At 38.9% G+C, this 18058-nt stretch overlaps 1 long non-coding RNA gene across 1 annotated transcript in view; it reads left to right on the forward strand.

Moving 5' to 3' along the window:
• Nucleotides 1–5739: 5739 nt before the first annotated feature.
• LOC143665489 (uncharacterized) overlaps nt 5740–18058 on the forward strand; it is a 98454-nt gene continuing 86135 nt past the window's right edge. The window contains exon 1 of the long non-coding RNA XR_013167005.1: nt 5740–6362. This is a non-coding gene — a long non-coding RNA (uncharacterized LOC143665489). The remainder of the gene's footprint in view (nt 6363–18058) is intronic.

Raw genomic sequence — 18058 nt, forward strand, 5'->3', positions numbered from 1 at the left:
GCTCTCTTGGGGCTGACTCTTAGGCCCAATTCCAAGTAGGCTTACTCTATCCTTTGCAGGGTTAAGCCTCATATGAACAAACCCCAAGATTGGGGACTCAGCCTATTGCTTTGGCTATCTCCACTGCTTGTGAGAATATCAAGAATTCTCCACTTGGGGAAGTTGAATTTTCCCCATCTCTCACCATTACCCTAATAGGACTTTGCAAATACTTTCCCATTCACTGCTCAAATCCTTCTGGGATAGACTCAATACTTCTTGATACCATGCAGTTCTGAATCTCCAATTCCTAGCCTGACACATAGTAGGGTGCTTAGTAATGTTTGAATAAATGAACAATGATCAAAGTTTTGAGTGGTAAAGTGCTAGCTCATTTACTCAAAACTGATTTTAGAGTAAAACAAGTAAACATTTTTTGAGGGTATTTGACTATACATATAGTTTTATGTTAAAAAGTGTTTTAATTTATACCTACATAAGTAAACCTTCTACCTCATTTAATTTTATAAAGATGGGGGAATATTATCAGGGAGTGAAAGTATCATTATCTTTTGAGTATGGCCTCATTTAAAACTTTTTAAAGTCAGATATTGTTCACAATATTGAGCACCAATGTGTTTACCTCCTAGGATATGCCTTACTATCCAGATGCAATTAAGCCAATTAACAGATATTTTAGTTTGCTAAAGCTGTTGGGATGCAATATACCAGCAATGGGTTGGCTTTTATAAAGAGGATTTATTAAGTTATAGATTTACAGTTCTAAGGCCATGAAAATGTCCAAACTAAGGCATCAACAAGATGATACCTGGACTCCCTCTGGCATTTGGAACGCCTCTGACAGCTGGGAATGTTCCTGGGCTCCTTTGCTCTCAGCCTAGTGGGGGTTCCTCTGAGCTGTTCTGTTGGTCTTCAAGCATCTCTTTTAGTTGCAACTATGTCTGAGGCAACTCAGAATTTCATCTCTTACCTGGGTCTTCTAGGTTCTGGCTTTTCAGTAATGTGGGTCCTTGCTTAGCATCTCATGACAAGGCATGTGGCAATGTCTGCTCAGTTGTGGTTTCTAATGGCTCTCCAAGCATCTGTGTGTTGGCACTCCAAGCATTTACAAATATCTGTGCCTACGTTGGCTCTTTTGAGGTCTCCAGTAAACTTCAGTAATCAAAACTTACCCTGAATGGGTGGAGTTAACATCCAATCTATTCAAAAGGCCACACCTACAATTGGGTATATAACATCTCCATGGAAACAACCTAATCAAAAGGTCCCTCTGTACAATACTGAATCAGATTAGAAGAACAAAACTTTTCTGGGGTACATAAAATTTTCAAAACAGTGCACTTGAGGTAGCTAGAAGAAAGAGATGGCCTTCTTGTCTTATAGTAAGGCAGAGAAGGGTCAAAACTTTTTCAATGGATGACAGTGTCAGATTAATTCAGTTAACAGTACTTTGCATGATGCGTAAAAAAGTGCTTACTCTTATTCTAATCACTTGTTTCCTTATTATTTACTTATATTTACTTTTTGAGATTGTGCTTAAAAAACTGCCATGTCCTTATCACACTTTTCAAGATTAAAGATTATTATACAGTGGTAAATTTCATAGAACAGCTGTACAGTATATTAATTGACTAGCAATGATTCAAATTTATGTTAGATCTCTGTTATAACTACTTATCATTATATAATTGACAATCTTCTCTATGCATTTGGCATTATCATATATTCCTACATGGTCACTTGATGATATCCTACAGATAAACTCCCTGTGGGTCTCTTGATATATAAAACAGGAATGTTTAATCAAAGTGGGAAGAAGTTCAGGTTATTATATCTTTCTAGCTGCACTTATGTGCAGAGGAAATTTTATTAGGATGGTTGCCTTTGCATAGTTATAGTGGTTGGGACCTGCACCGTAGAACACAATTTCTAGGTGGCAGCAGGTGAAGTCAGATAAACTGATATTGCCCCTTCCTTTTAATTGTCACTATCAATAATATGGTTTCTCAGGCTAGAGATTTGTGAATGAAGCAGTGAGTTGTCTGTGTGAAAAAGAGAGAAGAGTTGCATTATTTGAGAATGCTGATCTTTTGACACACCAGAAGTGATCACAGCATACCCCAAGGTGCTATACAGAGCACTCAACCCACCAAGCCCTCCACTCCTCCTGCTTTCCTTCCTTGAGCTCTTTGCCCAGTCTTTAAATTTGCACAGACTCTGGCTTTATCTTCCCAAGCACTGTAGATTATGATCTTCGAAGAGCAGCAGTAAATCCCTTCATTCCTCCCAAACAGCAGTCTAGTGTTGGGTGGCAGGTCCGCCATCCATGATAAGAGTTTTTCTGCAGGGCTTTAGGCTGGAACTGGGTGCTGGTCATTGTGAATGACATGTCACTTCATTTTCAAACTGTTCATGCACCTGATCCCAGAACAGTCCTGCCTTTGGCATTTGGAGGACAGTGCTCACCTTGCAGCTAGAGGACAGTAAGGTGCTGCATTTAAAAAGTGACTCATTTGCAATTTATCCACGTAGTCGTAGGTCTAGTTAGTGTGGTATCTGTTTCCTAACAGGGAAACTTTACATAAATATTTATTGTTTAATTTCTGAGTACAAGGGTACTATGTACTCATTTTAAAAATTAAAATAACCCTGACATCTATAATGGAGAAAATAAAAGTTCCCTATAATATCCATCCCTCAAGGCCCCTACCTTTGTCAGTTTGATAAAGGGCCCCCATGTCTGATTTTCTCTGCCAACACTTACACTGGTTCCCAAAGTGTGGTATGTGAAATACTAATGGGACACACAGGAGATGACTTCAGGCGGTATATGGATGAACACATTTTATAGTAATATTCATTTATATCATAAAAATGATATAATGTTTTAACGTTTTATATTAATGTTTTACTCAAGATTTCAAGGATATTTCATTTCTCTTATAGTAATTTTGTTGATGTGCAAACATTGGTTGACTTTTAGAAAAAGGTAAATAATGACACAAGCAGTATAGAATAAGACAACAATTGTGAAATAATAATGCCTGAAGTTGAAAAAGATTTTACAAATATTTAGCATTGTTATTTTTACAGTAATAATCGATTATCTTTTTTAATTTAAGCTGTATTGGGCATGTTTCAATATTCATTTCATTATTTTTGATGAGTATATAAAAATTTATTGCATAGTACATAAAAAATTATTTAGCTAGCACCATATGTGGACATATGGTTGTAACCAATTTTTTATTATTATAATCAGTGCTCCTGTGAATATGTGTTGTGTACATGTATTTTTGTGCATTCATAGAAATGTTTCTACAGGAAAATTCTAGAAGTGAGAGTGATAGGTTAAAGGATATAAACATTTACTATTTTCTGATTTTGTAAAATTTCCCTCAAAAGTTGCTAAATGAATTTATACTCCTACTAATAGTACATGAGAATGCCTGTTTCTCTACATTTGGCCAATCCCCGACCTGATCAGTGCTTTCAGTTCTTGTCAGATCTAAAAATGATACTCTGTGTTAACCAATTTCTTTAGTTATTAATGTTGTGGAACATCTTCTTATCTGTTGTTTTGGTTTGCTAATGTTGCCGGAATGCAATATACCAGAAATGGATTGGCTTTTACAAAGAGCATGTAACACGAAGGGATAGGGTATCAGGAAAGCTTCAGGGAAGGGATATCTTCTGAGGTGGAATTTTGGAAGCTGAGGTGGGAAGGAAACCCCTTAACAAAGGCAGAGGTGTATGAAATGGCATGTAGGTTCCAAGGACCTTTAAAGACTTCAGTATAATTGGGCATGGTTGGGTTCATGAAGGACAATCAGGGCCAGATTGTGGAGAATCTTTTTGATCATCAAAGTGTTTGGAATTTTTGTGTAGCAATGGGGAACCATCAGAGGCATTAAGCCAGGGAGTAAGGTGGGGAGAGTTGGTTTTAAAGGGCTGTTCTGACTAGTCTGGAGGACAGAGTGCCATCAGGTGGTATATGGGTGGGATGTGGTGACTTGGGGTGAGAGAGAGCCGACATCACCGTGTTCAGCTGGCCGAGTGATAACGACATTAATTTACTCATGGAAGTGGGAGAAAGAGCAGATTTGGGGGGCACAGTAAGGTCTGCTTTATAATTTGGATTTAAGGTGCCCAGACAGAGAGATCCAACAGTTGGCTGTGTGTGCCCAACTCTTACCTCTACTCATCCATTCAATGAATATTAAGTGCATATGTGCTCTATGCCTGGCCACTTAGATTAAGTGGAGACCCTCCAAAATTCTACAGCTATATATTTATAGACAATTTCTTTATAGAATGGCTCCTAGCCATTCCTTAGGTGGATAATGTCATTAACATTTTTCACTTTTTAAAATTTCATTTTCAACCTTATATGGTCACCTTGCTGTTTCCATGACCTGACTACATACAGTTACAAAGAGATAGGTGATATGACAAATCACATGGACTAGGCATATCTACTTCCCATTAAAAGTGCTTCATCCCAGACTATTATATATTATGGTACAAATTTTCAGAGTTGATCTGATTTGAGTTGTTATAAAAACATACATCTTCCCAGAGCCTGCCCATGCAAAAAAAAAAAAAAAAAAAAAAAAAACCTAACCAAAACTCATGATTATTTTTTCCCACTTTAACCTTTTTTAAGTGTATGATTCAGTGGCATCAATTATTTCCACAATATGTGCTACCATCGCTACCACCCATTACCAGACCCTTTTCATTGCTTCAAACAGAAAGACTGTATCTGTTAAGCAATAACTCCCGATTCATGTATCATTCTTGTTAAAAATAGTAACATAATGATGAGGAAATCTACCTTTTTTGGGTGTCTATGATGTGCCTGGCACATCAGGTACATTGTGTTTGCATGCATACATTATATAATTCATGAAAAAACTCTCTGGGTATATACTGTTAATTTGAGTTTTACAGAATAAAATTTTCCCTCTCAAACTTTTCTGGACGCTCTTGTGGGCTTTTCTTCCTCTGGACCTGCCTTAAATACTGATGTTTCCCAGGTGATTCCTTTTCCCTCCCCTGGGTGATTCCATCTGCCACCTGGTTTCACCACCATCTGTATGCTGATGATTTTCATATCTGTATGTTCTGACCGGGTCTCTGTTGTGAGTGCCAGACAAGTTAGCTCGATGCCCATTTGTTCCCTGCAGTTGGTGGTGTAATTGGCACCTCAAATTAACACATCCAAAACTGAACTCACCGTCCTTCCAAAATATGCACAGCCTTCAGGACTCCCTCTATTAGAAGTGACACTAATGCATGCACCAGACTAAGCCATTCTTCTCCTCTTTTTTCTTACTCCGCACATTCAACCTGTCTCCGTATCTGCTGATTCTGGTTCCAACTCTTTCATGTATACTCCCTCTTCTCTGTACCCACTCTCAGGGCTTTAGTTCAGTGGGACTCTTGTCATTTGTTACCTGGATTATAGCCATAGCTTCCTGAAAGGTTTAGGAGGCGAAAGGGTGAGAAAGTAGGACGGCAGACCAGGAAATTTAAAGCAGGCGGGTTTGTTTCTGCGCTCCCGGGCTGAGCTCACCGAACCCAAGATGGAGGGAGGTGAGTCAGCGCCTGGGTAATGGCGTGGGTGGTTTTTAATAGGGGGTCAGGTGACCTCCGGAAGGGGTGGGTCTCCTGAAGTCAGGTGGTCGGAAGGGGCGGTTCATCAGTTCTGGAAGTCAGGTGTCCAGAAGGGGCGGTTCCAGAAGCCATGTTGGGAGGGGCGATACAGCCTCCACCGCTCCAGTTGCAGTGCCCTTCCCCGTTCCCCGGATCTAACGCTTCCCAGCTGGGTCTTTTCTCAAGTTCCTTCTTCCTCCAATCCCTCACTTATAACTCTGCCAGACTGAGCCTTTTAAATACAAAACTCTGACTCTGTCTTTTCCTCACCTGGTCAGTAGTTATCACAGTTTCCTGCAGGCACAGTAGGATGACAAGTAAGGCCTCATTTCTGCTTCATTTCCTTCTATTCTCCTACTCACTGTTTTTCAGCCACTTTGCACCATTGTGTTGTGTTCCCTCATCCTTGTAGATCCTATACATTTACCTTCACTGTCTGGAACATTCTCCTATCCCTAGAGTACTGCCTAGTTCCCACTCCTTTCATGCTTAGCCCAGGCTAAGCTGGGAAGCCTCCCTCTTTGTGTTCCGGGCTGTACCACCTCTGATTCTGGGGCCCCTGATTCCCATGATTTGAGCACCTGCAGTGGCCCCCTTGACATGATGATACGTGTTACTGTGCTCTGGACTCTACAAAGGCAGGGAGGGAGACTTAATTTGCTCATCATCGCAGTCCCAGCATCCAGTTGACTTCCTGGCACATGGTAGGTGCCCAGTAATTACTGGTTAAATTTATAAATGAATGAATGAATGAATGAATCTCATGGCTCAGGTTAAAATCATATCAGCCTGACTTTGATATCCATATTCTTTCTACAACACCAGAACTCCCTGTTTGGCTCATGTAGAATCTTCTACTTTGCAGTCCTGCTCTGGACATGATAACAGAGGGGCTGGGACAGGGTAGAAATGACATCAAAATGCTTGCCATACTTTAGAATGCAGAAAGACACACTTGTCCCAGTTTTAGGTGATGTTACCTTCCACTTGATAAAGCCAATGCAGAAGAACTGGATATAGGCCTAAACCCAGATTCCTACCGTTTAAAGGAAATGCTTCTGGACTTCATCTTTGGGCTTGGCAGTATCGTGGGTATAGAGTCATTTCACTACTTCCAGAACCATTATAGAAGTACTTGGGATATAAAATTAAGATTTTATGCCCATTTCATAAATAGGAAATAGTGATGATCAGAAAATGAAAATCATAGAGCAACCAGAGGATGGACTAGAAATTAGGGTTGCAGTCACATTTTGAACCAGTTATAAGCTAGAAATAAAAGACAGAGGGGTTGCTGCTAACAGACTATTGTAATTAAATTATGTTCCTAAGAAAAGACATGTTCAGGTCCCAACCCCTGTGGGTGTGGATCCATTGTAAATGGGACCTTTGGAGATGTTTCTTCCATTGAGATGTGGCCTAAGTGAATCAGATTGGAGAGAGAGAGATGGAGGAGAGAGAAGAAAGAGAGCGAGTATGTGTGTGCATGCAAGAGAGAACACAGGGAACAGAAAGACCCAGAGGAAAAGGAGAACACATTACCATATGCATTGCCACATGACAGGAGAGATTGCTGGCCAGCCAGAAGATACTGACCCTGGGAGGAAGTAAGCTTTCTAGCCTCAACCCATGAGCCAATAAATTCTTGTTGTTAAGCCAACCCACTGCATGGTATTTGTTTTAACACCTAGGAAAGTAAAACAGATTATTACAATAAACCAAGCGTGAGTTCACTAGAGCTCAGTACCCATTTTTCAGAGGATAGAGTGGTTGCTTCTGACTTTAGTATAATGGGCGATGCTTGCACTCTGACTTTGCAGCCCATCATCACTGGTGCTTTTCTACCTTCATCAGGGACCCTTCACTTTATTGATATTTGCTTGCTCTTTTCTTTCTTCTCTCCTTCTAGCCCATACACTTTGTGTGATGCGCTTCCAGACACATTTATTTATCTGGGTGCATAAAAAACTTCTGCATTTTTGAAGCAGAACTGGCTTTAGATAAATTCATTCCTCAGTGAATAGCAGGCCACTTATATGAAGATATTATTTTATTCCTCTTTGTATCCTCAGTGCCTAGTCCAGTGTTGACTGGAACTGACGCAAAAGGTTTCTCTAGACAGCTTGACTTCAAACAAACAAAAATTAAACTGACACATAGGAATGAAATGAGTAATTATTCCAGTCACCATATTTGGAATTTGTACACACAGGCAAAATCCAAAAATCCTTTAGGGAAGTTAAAAAAAGGAGAGATAAAAATCATATAATAAACAGTTTGGAGTTCTGGATGGTTGTATCTAAATGATGCCCCAGAATATAAGGAAGTCTCTGAGAGAAGAGATGTGATGAGACAAGTACATGACTAAGTGCCCAGTGAATTATACAGACGACAGTTGCTCCAAGTTCAGGAGGGAGAGCATTTTGGACTACGCTTAAGGGAGAGGATTTAAGCTGGGGCAGGAAGAGTGGATGAGGTGGGGATAAGGAATGGAGGTTGGTGACAAAAAGTGTTGGTGGTTAGGAATAAGAATAAATATTTTGTGCCAACTTAATCAGGAGCTTAAGACCTGGGCTATAAACAGGGAAGGTAGCCTTTGAAAAGCTAAGGGAAAGTAGGCAAACTGTGGTAAAATTTGATGGACTTTCTAAACACAGAGGATTAGAGGTTTGAACGTTTATAAAATGAAAACTGACCCGAATGTTCCAAAGCAATCTATCAGGCAGTTAATACTTTCCTAGGAGACTATTGCTTTATTCCTTTCTAGTTCATGTGAATCAGAACAGGTTACATTCTGTCTGTCTGACTCTGACAGAAGTAATTCCATATTTTATGTTATATGTGCTTATTATTTATTACCTCATTATACCTTTTGTTTTTTGTTTTAACTTTCTGGAAATATTTTACTTAGGAGAGAAAAATCAGTGAGTTTTTAAAGGAAAAGAATGGACCAGATTTAGTGGATCAGGGCCTGGTTTTCTTGCTAATCAGGGTGAAAATCTGTAGGGGAGAATTTTTCTGGGCTTGAGCCACTGTTGGGGCTCAGCCTGTGTGCTGCAGGTGGCAGGCCGAAGGACCCCCAAAATGGTTCATTCCTTTGCCTTTATTGCCTGATATTCTCCATCATCGAGTCCCCTGCCACAATGTTTCTCAGCATCCCCCTCAGAAGAGACAAACAAAACAAAATACTGGTTAGAACTGGTGTTTTCCAGAGTTGATTCTTTTTTGCTCTTTATATTTCATATAAATATTTCAGAAAGCGGAGGCTTTAAAAAAAAAAAAGCCTCCCCTTTCTGAAAGAGGAATCATTACTCATCCTTCTCCATGGAATGAGAGGTTTGTGAGATGCTTATCATGACAGGACTGTTTCCCTTCTTACCAGAGAACTATATTATCTCTTCTTAAGTCTAAAACCTTCACCAAGAAGTCACCGGTTCTCTCGTCACACTATGACTTAACAGGCATCCTGCCCTTGGTTATGTAATTGTTCTTTGAGAGGAGGTTCCCTTAAAATCTACACACAAATTCACAACACTTGGCTCAGTGATAGGAAGATCCCCACACTAATTTGGTTTTAAAATAGAATTCAGGGGTCCTTAAACTTTAGCATGTATCAGAATCCCCTGAGGGTGGGGAGGTGATCGATGTTCTTAAAAGGCAGACTGCTGGCTCCACCCCCAGAGTTTCTAATTCAGTAGGTCTGGGGTGGGGCCAGAGAATTTGCATTTCTAATAAGCTTCCATATGGTGCTGATTCTGGGGGCCTGGGCTCCACATTTTGCAAATCATCCATCTAACTGATTTGATACTCGGATGCCTGCTTGTCATGGAGACAAGTTCAGGGTGGTTTCTGTGGTTTCACTAAATTTAAGACCCAACGAATTCACAGGATGTGCTTCAATGTTTTATTCAAGGTTGGAAGACTTTAAAATTGCATCTAATTCTAGTGACCCTGCTGAAGGGCCTTTAGCAACTGGGGGAATTCTAGGCAGTATTTCCCAGTGTCTCCCAGGAAGAGTCACCCCCACACAATTGCGTCCCTTACTAGCCTTGAGTCACAAACTGGTGTCTGCATTTGAATAGAGATAAAGGGCTCATAGGTAGTGTGTGAAAGCAAGGGCCTTCCACAGGATACTTGAACCCTGGAAACAAGTAAACAAGACGTCTGAGAATTGAGAAAAACACTGTCACAAAGCCTGTGGACTTGACTTCTAGGAATGAACTGTAGCAGTTTAGGTCTTCTTACTGGGTTATTTCTCCTCCTACTCTTTCTTCCTTCCACCCCCTCTCATTCTCCTCCTTAAGCAACAAAGAAAATCTTAAAAAAATGAATGACATGAACAAAATTATTTTTCTTATATTTACATTCTCTTTCAGTTTTTATTGTGCATGCTTCGTTTTATTAATTGCTTTTTATAGTTTACATATAATTCTTATTTCACATTCTCTCCTTTTGGTTTGAACAAAAAACCTTATTTATTGTCTCACCTGGTTAAAAAAAACTGAAGGAAATAACTAGCTCGTTGGCTCCATGAAGAGTTTCTCTTTCTCTCCATTTCACTGTAGCGCGAAAACCAGGAATGTTCGGCGAAGTTAGAACAAGCTGAGACTAAGGATCCATAGTTTCAGGAAGCAGGTTTTATTTGCTAGGCCATAGGGCTCAGTGAGTAACCTCTGCAAGTCTGAGCCTCTAACAAAAGGCAACCTTAGCTTTTATAGACTCTTTGACATGTTAAAGACTAGGTAAATAATTGGCTGATTTAAGTTGAGAATGGCCCAGAGCTGAACCATTGAGGGGCCCCCACCCCAGGAATGTCTTCTTTTGCCTATGTGCATTTTTACCAGTTCCTGAAGGCTAGGGAAGGGGGTTTCTATACCAGGAAATGTGCCTTATCTCGCTTGACTGCAAGGAGAGGGGATTTGGGGATTTTCCACAGAGAGCACAGCTGAACTAGAAAGAGGGGGAGGCCTGCCTGCTACATCACCTCTGCTTTTCTCTTGGTTCCAACTTGGGTAGTACTTGTACATTGCACAGGCAAAGCCCAGCATTGCTAGGCTTAATCTTTCCAGCTTTGTAAAAAGCAGTTTCTTTCCATTCCTTATTGAATTATGATCCTTCTAGATTCAATTATGTTTTTTTGAATATCATTGATAGATTTTAGTGAGGGTCTATGGGTGATAAACTTGCTAAATTTTAGTTTATCTAAAAAGTGTCTCTAGAGTTAGGTTGAATCAGTTATAGATTGCCTGCTATACTTTCTCAGCCCTTTGAGACTATTATTCCACTGACTTCTACATTTTATTATTAATATTGAGAAGTCAGCTGTTAGTCTGTCAATGCTTTATAGGTAATCTACCTTTTTTCTCTGGTTGCTTTTAGAATCTTTGTCTATTTTTTTTCTGGATCTACTCTTTGATAAAGGATGTGATGGAAGGATGGGGTGAACCAATAGGCAAAGCTCAGGTTAGATGGGGTCTGAAGATCAAGGATAAATCTTTTTCAGGCTGTCACGTGGAAATCCTTGATCTTAAAATTTCTGACCTGATGGAATGAACTATTGGAGGTGATTTATGTAGAAATTTGGCTTGATAGAGGACTAGTGATTCAATTTTTATCACTTTTGAGCATCATATTTAGGACATTAAGAAATTAGCAAAATATATGTTTTCTTTTAATTGCTTTGCTTAAACTTATGTTGTTTATCTACTGTATTATTTATGCAAGGAGTACAGCCTAACCCCTGGGATACTTAAGGACTGAGGTGGCTCATGAGTAGACTTAATAGCTAGTATATACCTCAGGTGAAACAGAATAATTTGTCTTTAAGATACTATATATTTCAGAGACTGGACTTCTAAAAAGTCACTTAATCCATTTCCCCCTACCTGTATGGCATCACTGGAAGATTCCTGGATTAAATATCTGTAGAAAATTATTCCCAATTGCCCATAAGTTTCAACAGACCATAAATCTTTCAACATTCTCCAATAGCTAACTTAATTCTTTTCAGTTGTAATATCACTTCTTAAACTGTTGTCAGTAAAAGCAATCATGTTCATGTCACTCTTATATTAGCCCTTTATCTATTTAAAGAAAATTATTAAATTTCCCTAGAGAAATCTTTTCTTTTCTAGGTTAAATAAACCCAATTTAAAAATATTTTCCTCGTGGGGGAATATATCCTAATCATTTTCATTGTTCTTTCCTGGACCCCTTCCAAATTCTTGGTATTAAACTAGTTGCTGAGCTACACTTCAGTTACTTGGCAATTAATAAAACCAGTGTTGAGTGGGAAGGGAGGCTGACCCACGGTTCTTACTTTCGTGGTTAATTATAGATCTTTGCTATCATGCAGGGCCTATTCCCAATGAGGAATAATCTAGTTTCAAGCAGCCAGAAATTTCATTTACTTTTTCAGAGCCTTAAAAACACTCCCACTGAAGAGATACTCATTTGGCACAAAATTTATATTTTGGTTGCATAATATCTAATTTGACTTGCATAGTCTTGCTTACTCAAACACCATAATTACATGGAACCTTGAAAGGTGTGTGAGACTTATTGGTCTATACAGGTTAGTGTGATGCCCTGATATATCCCAGATTAATCTGGGCAGAAGACAAAAAAGTATTTGCAAAATCCCCTTGAGGAACTTGGGCAAAAGGTAGAAATATTAAACTTCCCCATGTCTTGAGAGGCCTGATATTCTTACAAGCACTGGGGACTGTCAAGTTGATGGGCTGGGCCTGTGATCTTGGGGCTTGCCCTTTAAATGAAACTTATTCCTGCAAAGGAGAAGCTAAACCTACTTATCATTATGCCCAAAAGTAACCCCCCTGAGAACCTCTTTTGTTGCTCAGATGTGGCTTCTCTCACTAAGCCAACTCTTCAGGTGAACTCATTGCCCTCCCCTCTATGTGGGACATGACTCCCAGTGGTGTAAAGTTCCCTGGCAAAGTGGGATATGACTTCTTGGGCTGAGTCTGGCCCTGGCATCATGGGGTTGAGAAAGTCTTCTTGACAAAAAGGGGGAACAGACATGAAACAAAAAAGGTCTCAGTGGCTAAGAAATTTCAAATAGAGCCAAGGGGTCATACTGGAGGTTATTCTTATGTGGTATATAGCTATCTCTTTTCAGTTTTTGGTGTATTGTAGTAGCTAGAAGGAAATACTTGATACTGTTGAACTATAATCCAATAGCATTGATTCTTGAAAATGATTGTATAACTCTATAGTTTTTACAGTGTGACCATGTGATTGTGAAAACCTTGTGACTGACACTCCCTTTATCCAGTATCAGGATAGATGAGTAAGAAAATAAGGACAAAAAATAAAGAAGTAATAGCAGGGTATAAGAGGTATGGAATGTTTTGGGTATTCTTTTTTAACTTTTATTTAAATTTTATTCTTATTTTAATTTTTTTTTGGAGTAATGGAAAAGCTCCAAACTTGATTGTGATGAGGAATGAACAGGTATATGATGATACTGTAGTCTCTGAAAGATTATATGGTATGTGAATATATAATATATATCAATAAAATTGCATTAAAAACACTCCCACTGGATCAGCTCAATAATATAGCTCTAGAACAATGACTATTTCTTACAGGAATTCTGAAAGTTTTTGCCCATGAAAGTGAACACCTTCTTTTAGGTTGATTTCCTGTGTCATCCTTGAAAGCATCACAATGCTTAAACTGACTTTTTACAAATATCTCAGATACTTATTTTAGCACCTGTCTATTCTGTCTTCCCTTGTCTGAAGTCAAAGCCTCATGGTTGGGGCCTTTTTCTATGCTTATTTGTCCCGGACACACATGACATCCCCCTAGTATCAGTGATATATACCAGGTCACTGAGAGTTTTGGATAGCAGTTATGGTGTTTCATTTCTTAACATACAGAGCAGCAGATCTGATGAAACTTGGCGTTCTCTTTGAAAATTCAGATCCTAGACAACCTGGAGGCAGAATGCTCCATAATACCCTTTCCTTAGAAGACAGCTCTGCAATGGCTGGGTTAATTCTGTTCCCTCTTCACTCAATGTGTTCTCTACAGAGCAATAATCTCAGTTCTGCAAGGGTTCAGAGAACTGGGCATGAATACAATTTCATTAGCCCTAACCAACCGATGCATTCTCTATAATGATGACTTTTAAAAATAGAACCATGCTAATGAAAGTAGTACGCAAACACTTATCACTAGATATTTTTGGGGAAAAAAATTGACCCTGTTAGATCAAGTTCAAAACTGATAAACACCCCTATATCCATCAGTGACACAGTTCTCTATGTCCTCCAAGGGTTAAATTCCTTGCTTTAAGCTCTGCTCTCAGTTACTGCTGTTTTAGCATCTTTGTATTTCTGGAACTTCATGTCTGACACTGCTGGAGAGATTATCTGCAAACAGCTGGTAAAGAACATCTGCCTCACAATTTGAAAAACTTTCTGTTTTTGATGAGTTTAAGTTCCTCATTTCAGATAAAAGCGTTGTTATTGGTCTTTGGAATAATTCCTCTGTTAGCAGAAGTTCTTTGTTGTTGGAGGAGAAATGAGGACAGGATATATGTATCATGATAAGATTAACTTTCTTCATCCTATTTTGAGGCTCATTTTCTCCAATGGCAGGGGATTGGCATATGTTGAAGACCTACTAAGTATCAGAATTTTCAGTACATCATTCATCCACTGGACTACCTTGTAAAATAAGGTTAAAATTTTATTTTTACATGAAAAAACTGATATCTTGATAAGTTAAGCAATTTTTTCAGGAAGACAGTTGAACAAATTGAATAAACAGAGAATCTTTGTGTCCCAAAGTTCTGTAATGTTCACTGAAGTATGTTAGAACTGGGAAGCACCTTACTGAGGTATGATCTAAACAGGTGCATTCTAACATTTTTTGAGTCTAGGGCAAGAATACAAATGGAGGCTTCTATGCCATTTCTCTAAATAGTTAGCAGTGCTAAGTCAAACTAACAAACTGTAAGTGAAACATTCTGCCCTCCTACCTTGATAAGGCCAACTTCACACCAACTTGAAAGACCAGATTTGAATCTGGAATTCTTGGACCACTCAGAGTTCAGTGCCAGAAAGTGGATTGGGGATGGGCCTGTAACCCTCTTTCTCTTCCCTCATCCCTGCACTGCTAGAGGCCTTGTATAGACATATGTGGACTTGCTAGCCTGCATGTTCAAATGCCATCCATATTCCCTGATAATAGCATCCTTTGGCCAGGTATCCCTTGGTCACAGGCGTGGGGTTACACATAATGCGATGTGGTCTTCCCCAGGTTTATGACCATTTGGGCAGGAATTTTGAGAGTCCCTCAAATTTCTTGGTTCCAGAGCATGGCTAGAAAGTGAGGACTGTAGGCTCCAGATAGGCAGAATTCCTTGGCTCTCGTTATGGTCTCTCACCCCAAGGGGGTTTTGTAGGTATGGCCAAAGGAGTTCCAGAGCAGGGCAGGTCCCTATTGCCCAGGTCTCAAGTTGGAACTGGATCAAGGTTCATCATTTCAAAGATGGGAAGATGGAGGCCAGAGAGATAGTAATTTTCTGAAAGCAACATGGCTGGTTAGTGGTTAGGTAAGGAACATCTTGATTCTCAGTACTTTTCATAAGATTGGCCTTATGAGGCTGGGTTGTTCTAGTGTGCATTATATAAATCCACCCCAGGAATGACTGAACAGTCCTTTTCACCAAGTTGCCAAGAAATCTGCCTTGCAGTGCCATTTCCACTCACAGTCAAAACCAGGCCAAGTATTCTTTTTTTTTTTTTTTTTTATTAAAAAAAAAATTAACTAACACAACATTTAGAAATCATTCCATTCTACATATGCAATCAGTAATTCTTAATATCATCACATAGATGTATGATCATCATTTCTTAGTACATTTGCATCAGTTTAGAAAAAGAAATAGCAAGACAACAGAAAAAGAAATAAAATGATAATATAGAGAAAAATAAAAATAAAAAATACAAAAAAAATATATAAAAAAACAGAACAAACAAACAAACAAAAAAAGACCAGAAAAACTATAGCTCAGATGCAGCTTCATTCAGGCCAAGTATTCTTGAGTGAACAAACAACTACTTATTGTTTTAGGTGACATTATGAAGCAGTCAGTATCTTGGGAGATTTTTAAAGGCTAATTGGAAACTTTTGAGGTCATCAATCACAGAATGGTTCACAAATAATTTCCAATACTTCCTATAAGGGTCTGTTTATTGATGCATTCATATGTGTCAACTGGCTTTCCAAGAATCTGCAATTAGAAATGATCAAGATGAACTTAGCTGAAACAACTGGCAGATGGTTCTGTTGATTTGCATATGAATTTGTCACCAGCTTTAGAAATCCAGTTTATTGAGGGTTGAGATTATTATTTCATACATTTCCCCTTTTGTTGGAATAGGCTGAAGGAAGCCTTCTGTTTATTAAAATGTCATGGCACAAATGCCTCCCTGTCTTTAGGTTTTTATTCGGTATAATTAATTCCTGATATTATGTGATTACATTTATAAATGTCTCACAGCTATCTTAAAAGTGTGAATAGCACTTTACTTCTTATAGTATGCTTTTGATATGCTGTCTACTTTGATTTTAACCCAAGCTCTGTGAGATGTTACCATTCTAATTTTTTTTCAGATGGTGTTATGGTTTGAACTGTGTCCTCCCAAAGCGCATGTTCAATCCTAATCTGTGGTCCAATGAGTGTGAACATATCTCTAAATAATTTCTTTGAAGATATATTGGTTAAGATGAGGCCAAATTGGATTAGGGTGGCCCCTTAATCCAATATGACTGGTGCCCTTATAAGCAGAGGAAATTTGGACACAGTTATTAAGACAGGGATGGACAGAGAAAAGGCCATGTGATGGAGGCATGAGATAATATGTTTCTGTGACTTAAGCAAACGAGGCTGTGGTACTTCATGACAGTGGGCTTGGCAAAATAAGAAGTTGGGGGACAGTGAAGCTGTGAGAAGTGACCTGTTTGACTGGCAGGTCCAGAGTTGGAGCTTGAACTCAGGTTCCTCAGACTCTTAATCGACACACTTTCCATTATGCTACAGGGCTTCTCACTCAGTAAAGGTCCCTTAGCTGGTTTTAACCCCCAGAGTGGCTTTACATTTGGTCATTCTGTGACTGACTCTTGGACAGCCTGATGTAGAGGTTTAAGTTGCCCTGGGAAGACTCCACCCCAACCTGAAGCATATTATCCTGAGTTCCTATTACAAGGCCTGAAATTATACTACTTGAACAACATCCTTTTAGACTGTTGACAAACAGGTTGAAGAGATAGGGTGAAGCATAGAAACTGTGGGTTGGCAAACTATAACCCCTAAGCCAAATTTTGCCTGCTGCTCTTTCTGCCGGTAAAGTTTTATTGAAACACAGTGGAACACAGCTGTGCATGTTTGTTTATGTGTTGTCTATGCCTGCATTAGCACTACAACAACAGAATTGAGTAGTTGTGACAGAGAGAATGGCCCACAGAGCCTAAAACATTTACTAACTGGCCCTTTATTTTTATTTTTATTTTTTTGCATGGGCAGGCACTGGGAATCAAACCTGGGTCTCTGGCATGGCAGGTGAGAACTCTACCTGCTGAGCTACCGTGGTCCGCCCATATGGCTCTTTATTGAAAAAAAAAAAACTGCCGCTCCTGATATAAATGATTACATTTTTTTAACATAAAATTTTCCTAAAAGTACAACAGAAAAATGTTTTCTATAAAAGAGGCCATAACTTCAAGTAGTCTCGCTTTAAATTGTGCCCCTTTATTTACTATAGTGTTGACAACTGAGTGATGATGTCATAGTCTTACAAACTTGATGTGTCTCAAGGGGGAGAATTAATAAATAAATGAAGTGATGAAAAGGCAGTCCAACAATACTCCCAACAACTAGTCTTCTTCTCATCTGCCCCCTGTCTCACCCTGTTTCTTGTTCCTACTTTTCTGACGGTATTGATTATGAAAAGAGCTAGCCTCACATCAGGCATGTATAAGTTCAGGGAGAATTTTTCCAACTTAAAAAAAAAAGCAACAGATAAATTTTACTCCATTTATTACATAGAGAGATAAAAGATGCATAATAAAATATATTATTTTAATTAAAATGAAGTATTAGCATGCATCATGCATTTTATTCCATTATTGATTGACTTCTGATTTTTAAAAAAGTTCCAGAACTCATTTGGATTTTGTAATTAGGAAAAAGAGTTTCTTCTACAAAAAATAGCAATGCTGTATTATGGTAAATATGCTCTGCCATTATTGTCTCAGTAAAAACTTTAAGGATCAAATGACTTCCTTCTGTGAGCTGGTTAAGATGCGAGGTCTGTAGGAATTAGAGTTTTATTCAGTGTATGAGATTGGGTGTGTGCAATGTGTG

This window comes from Tamandua tetradactyla, chromosome 21 (genome assembly GCF_023851605.1).
Source record: "Tamandua tetradactyla isolate mTamTet1 chromosome 21, mTamTet1.pri, whole genome shotgun sequence".
NCBI classification, from domain to species: domain Eukaryota; kingdom Metazoa; phylum Chordata; class Mammalia; order Pilosa; family Myrmecophagidae; genus Tamandua; species Tamandua tetradactyla.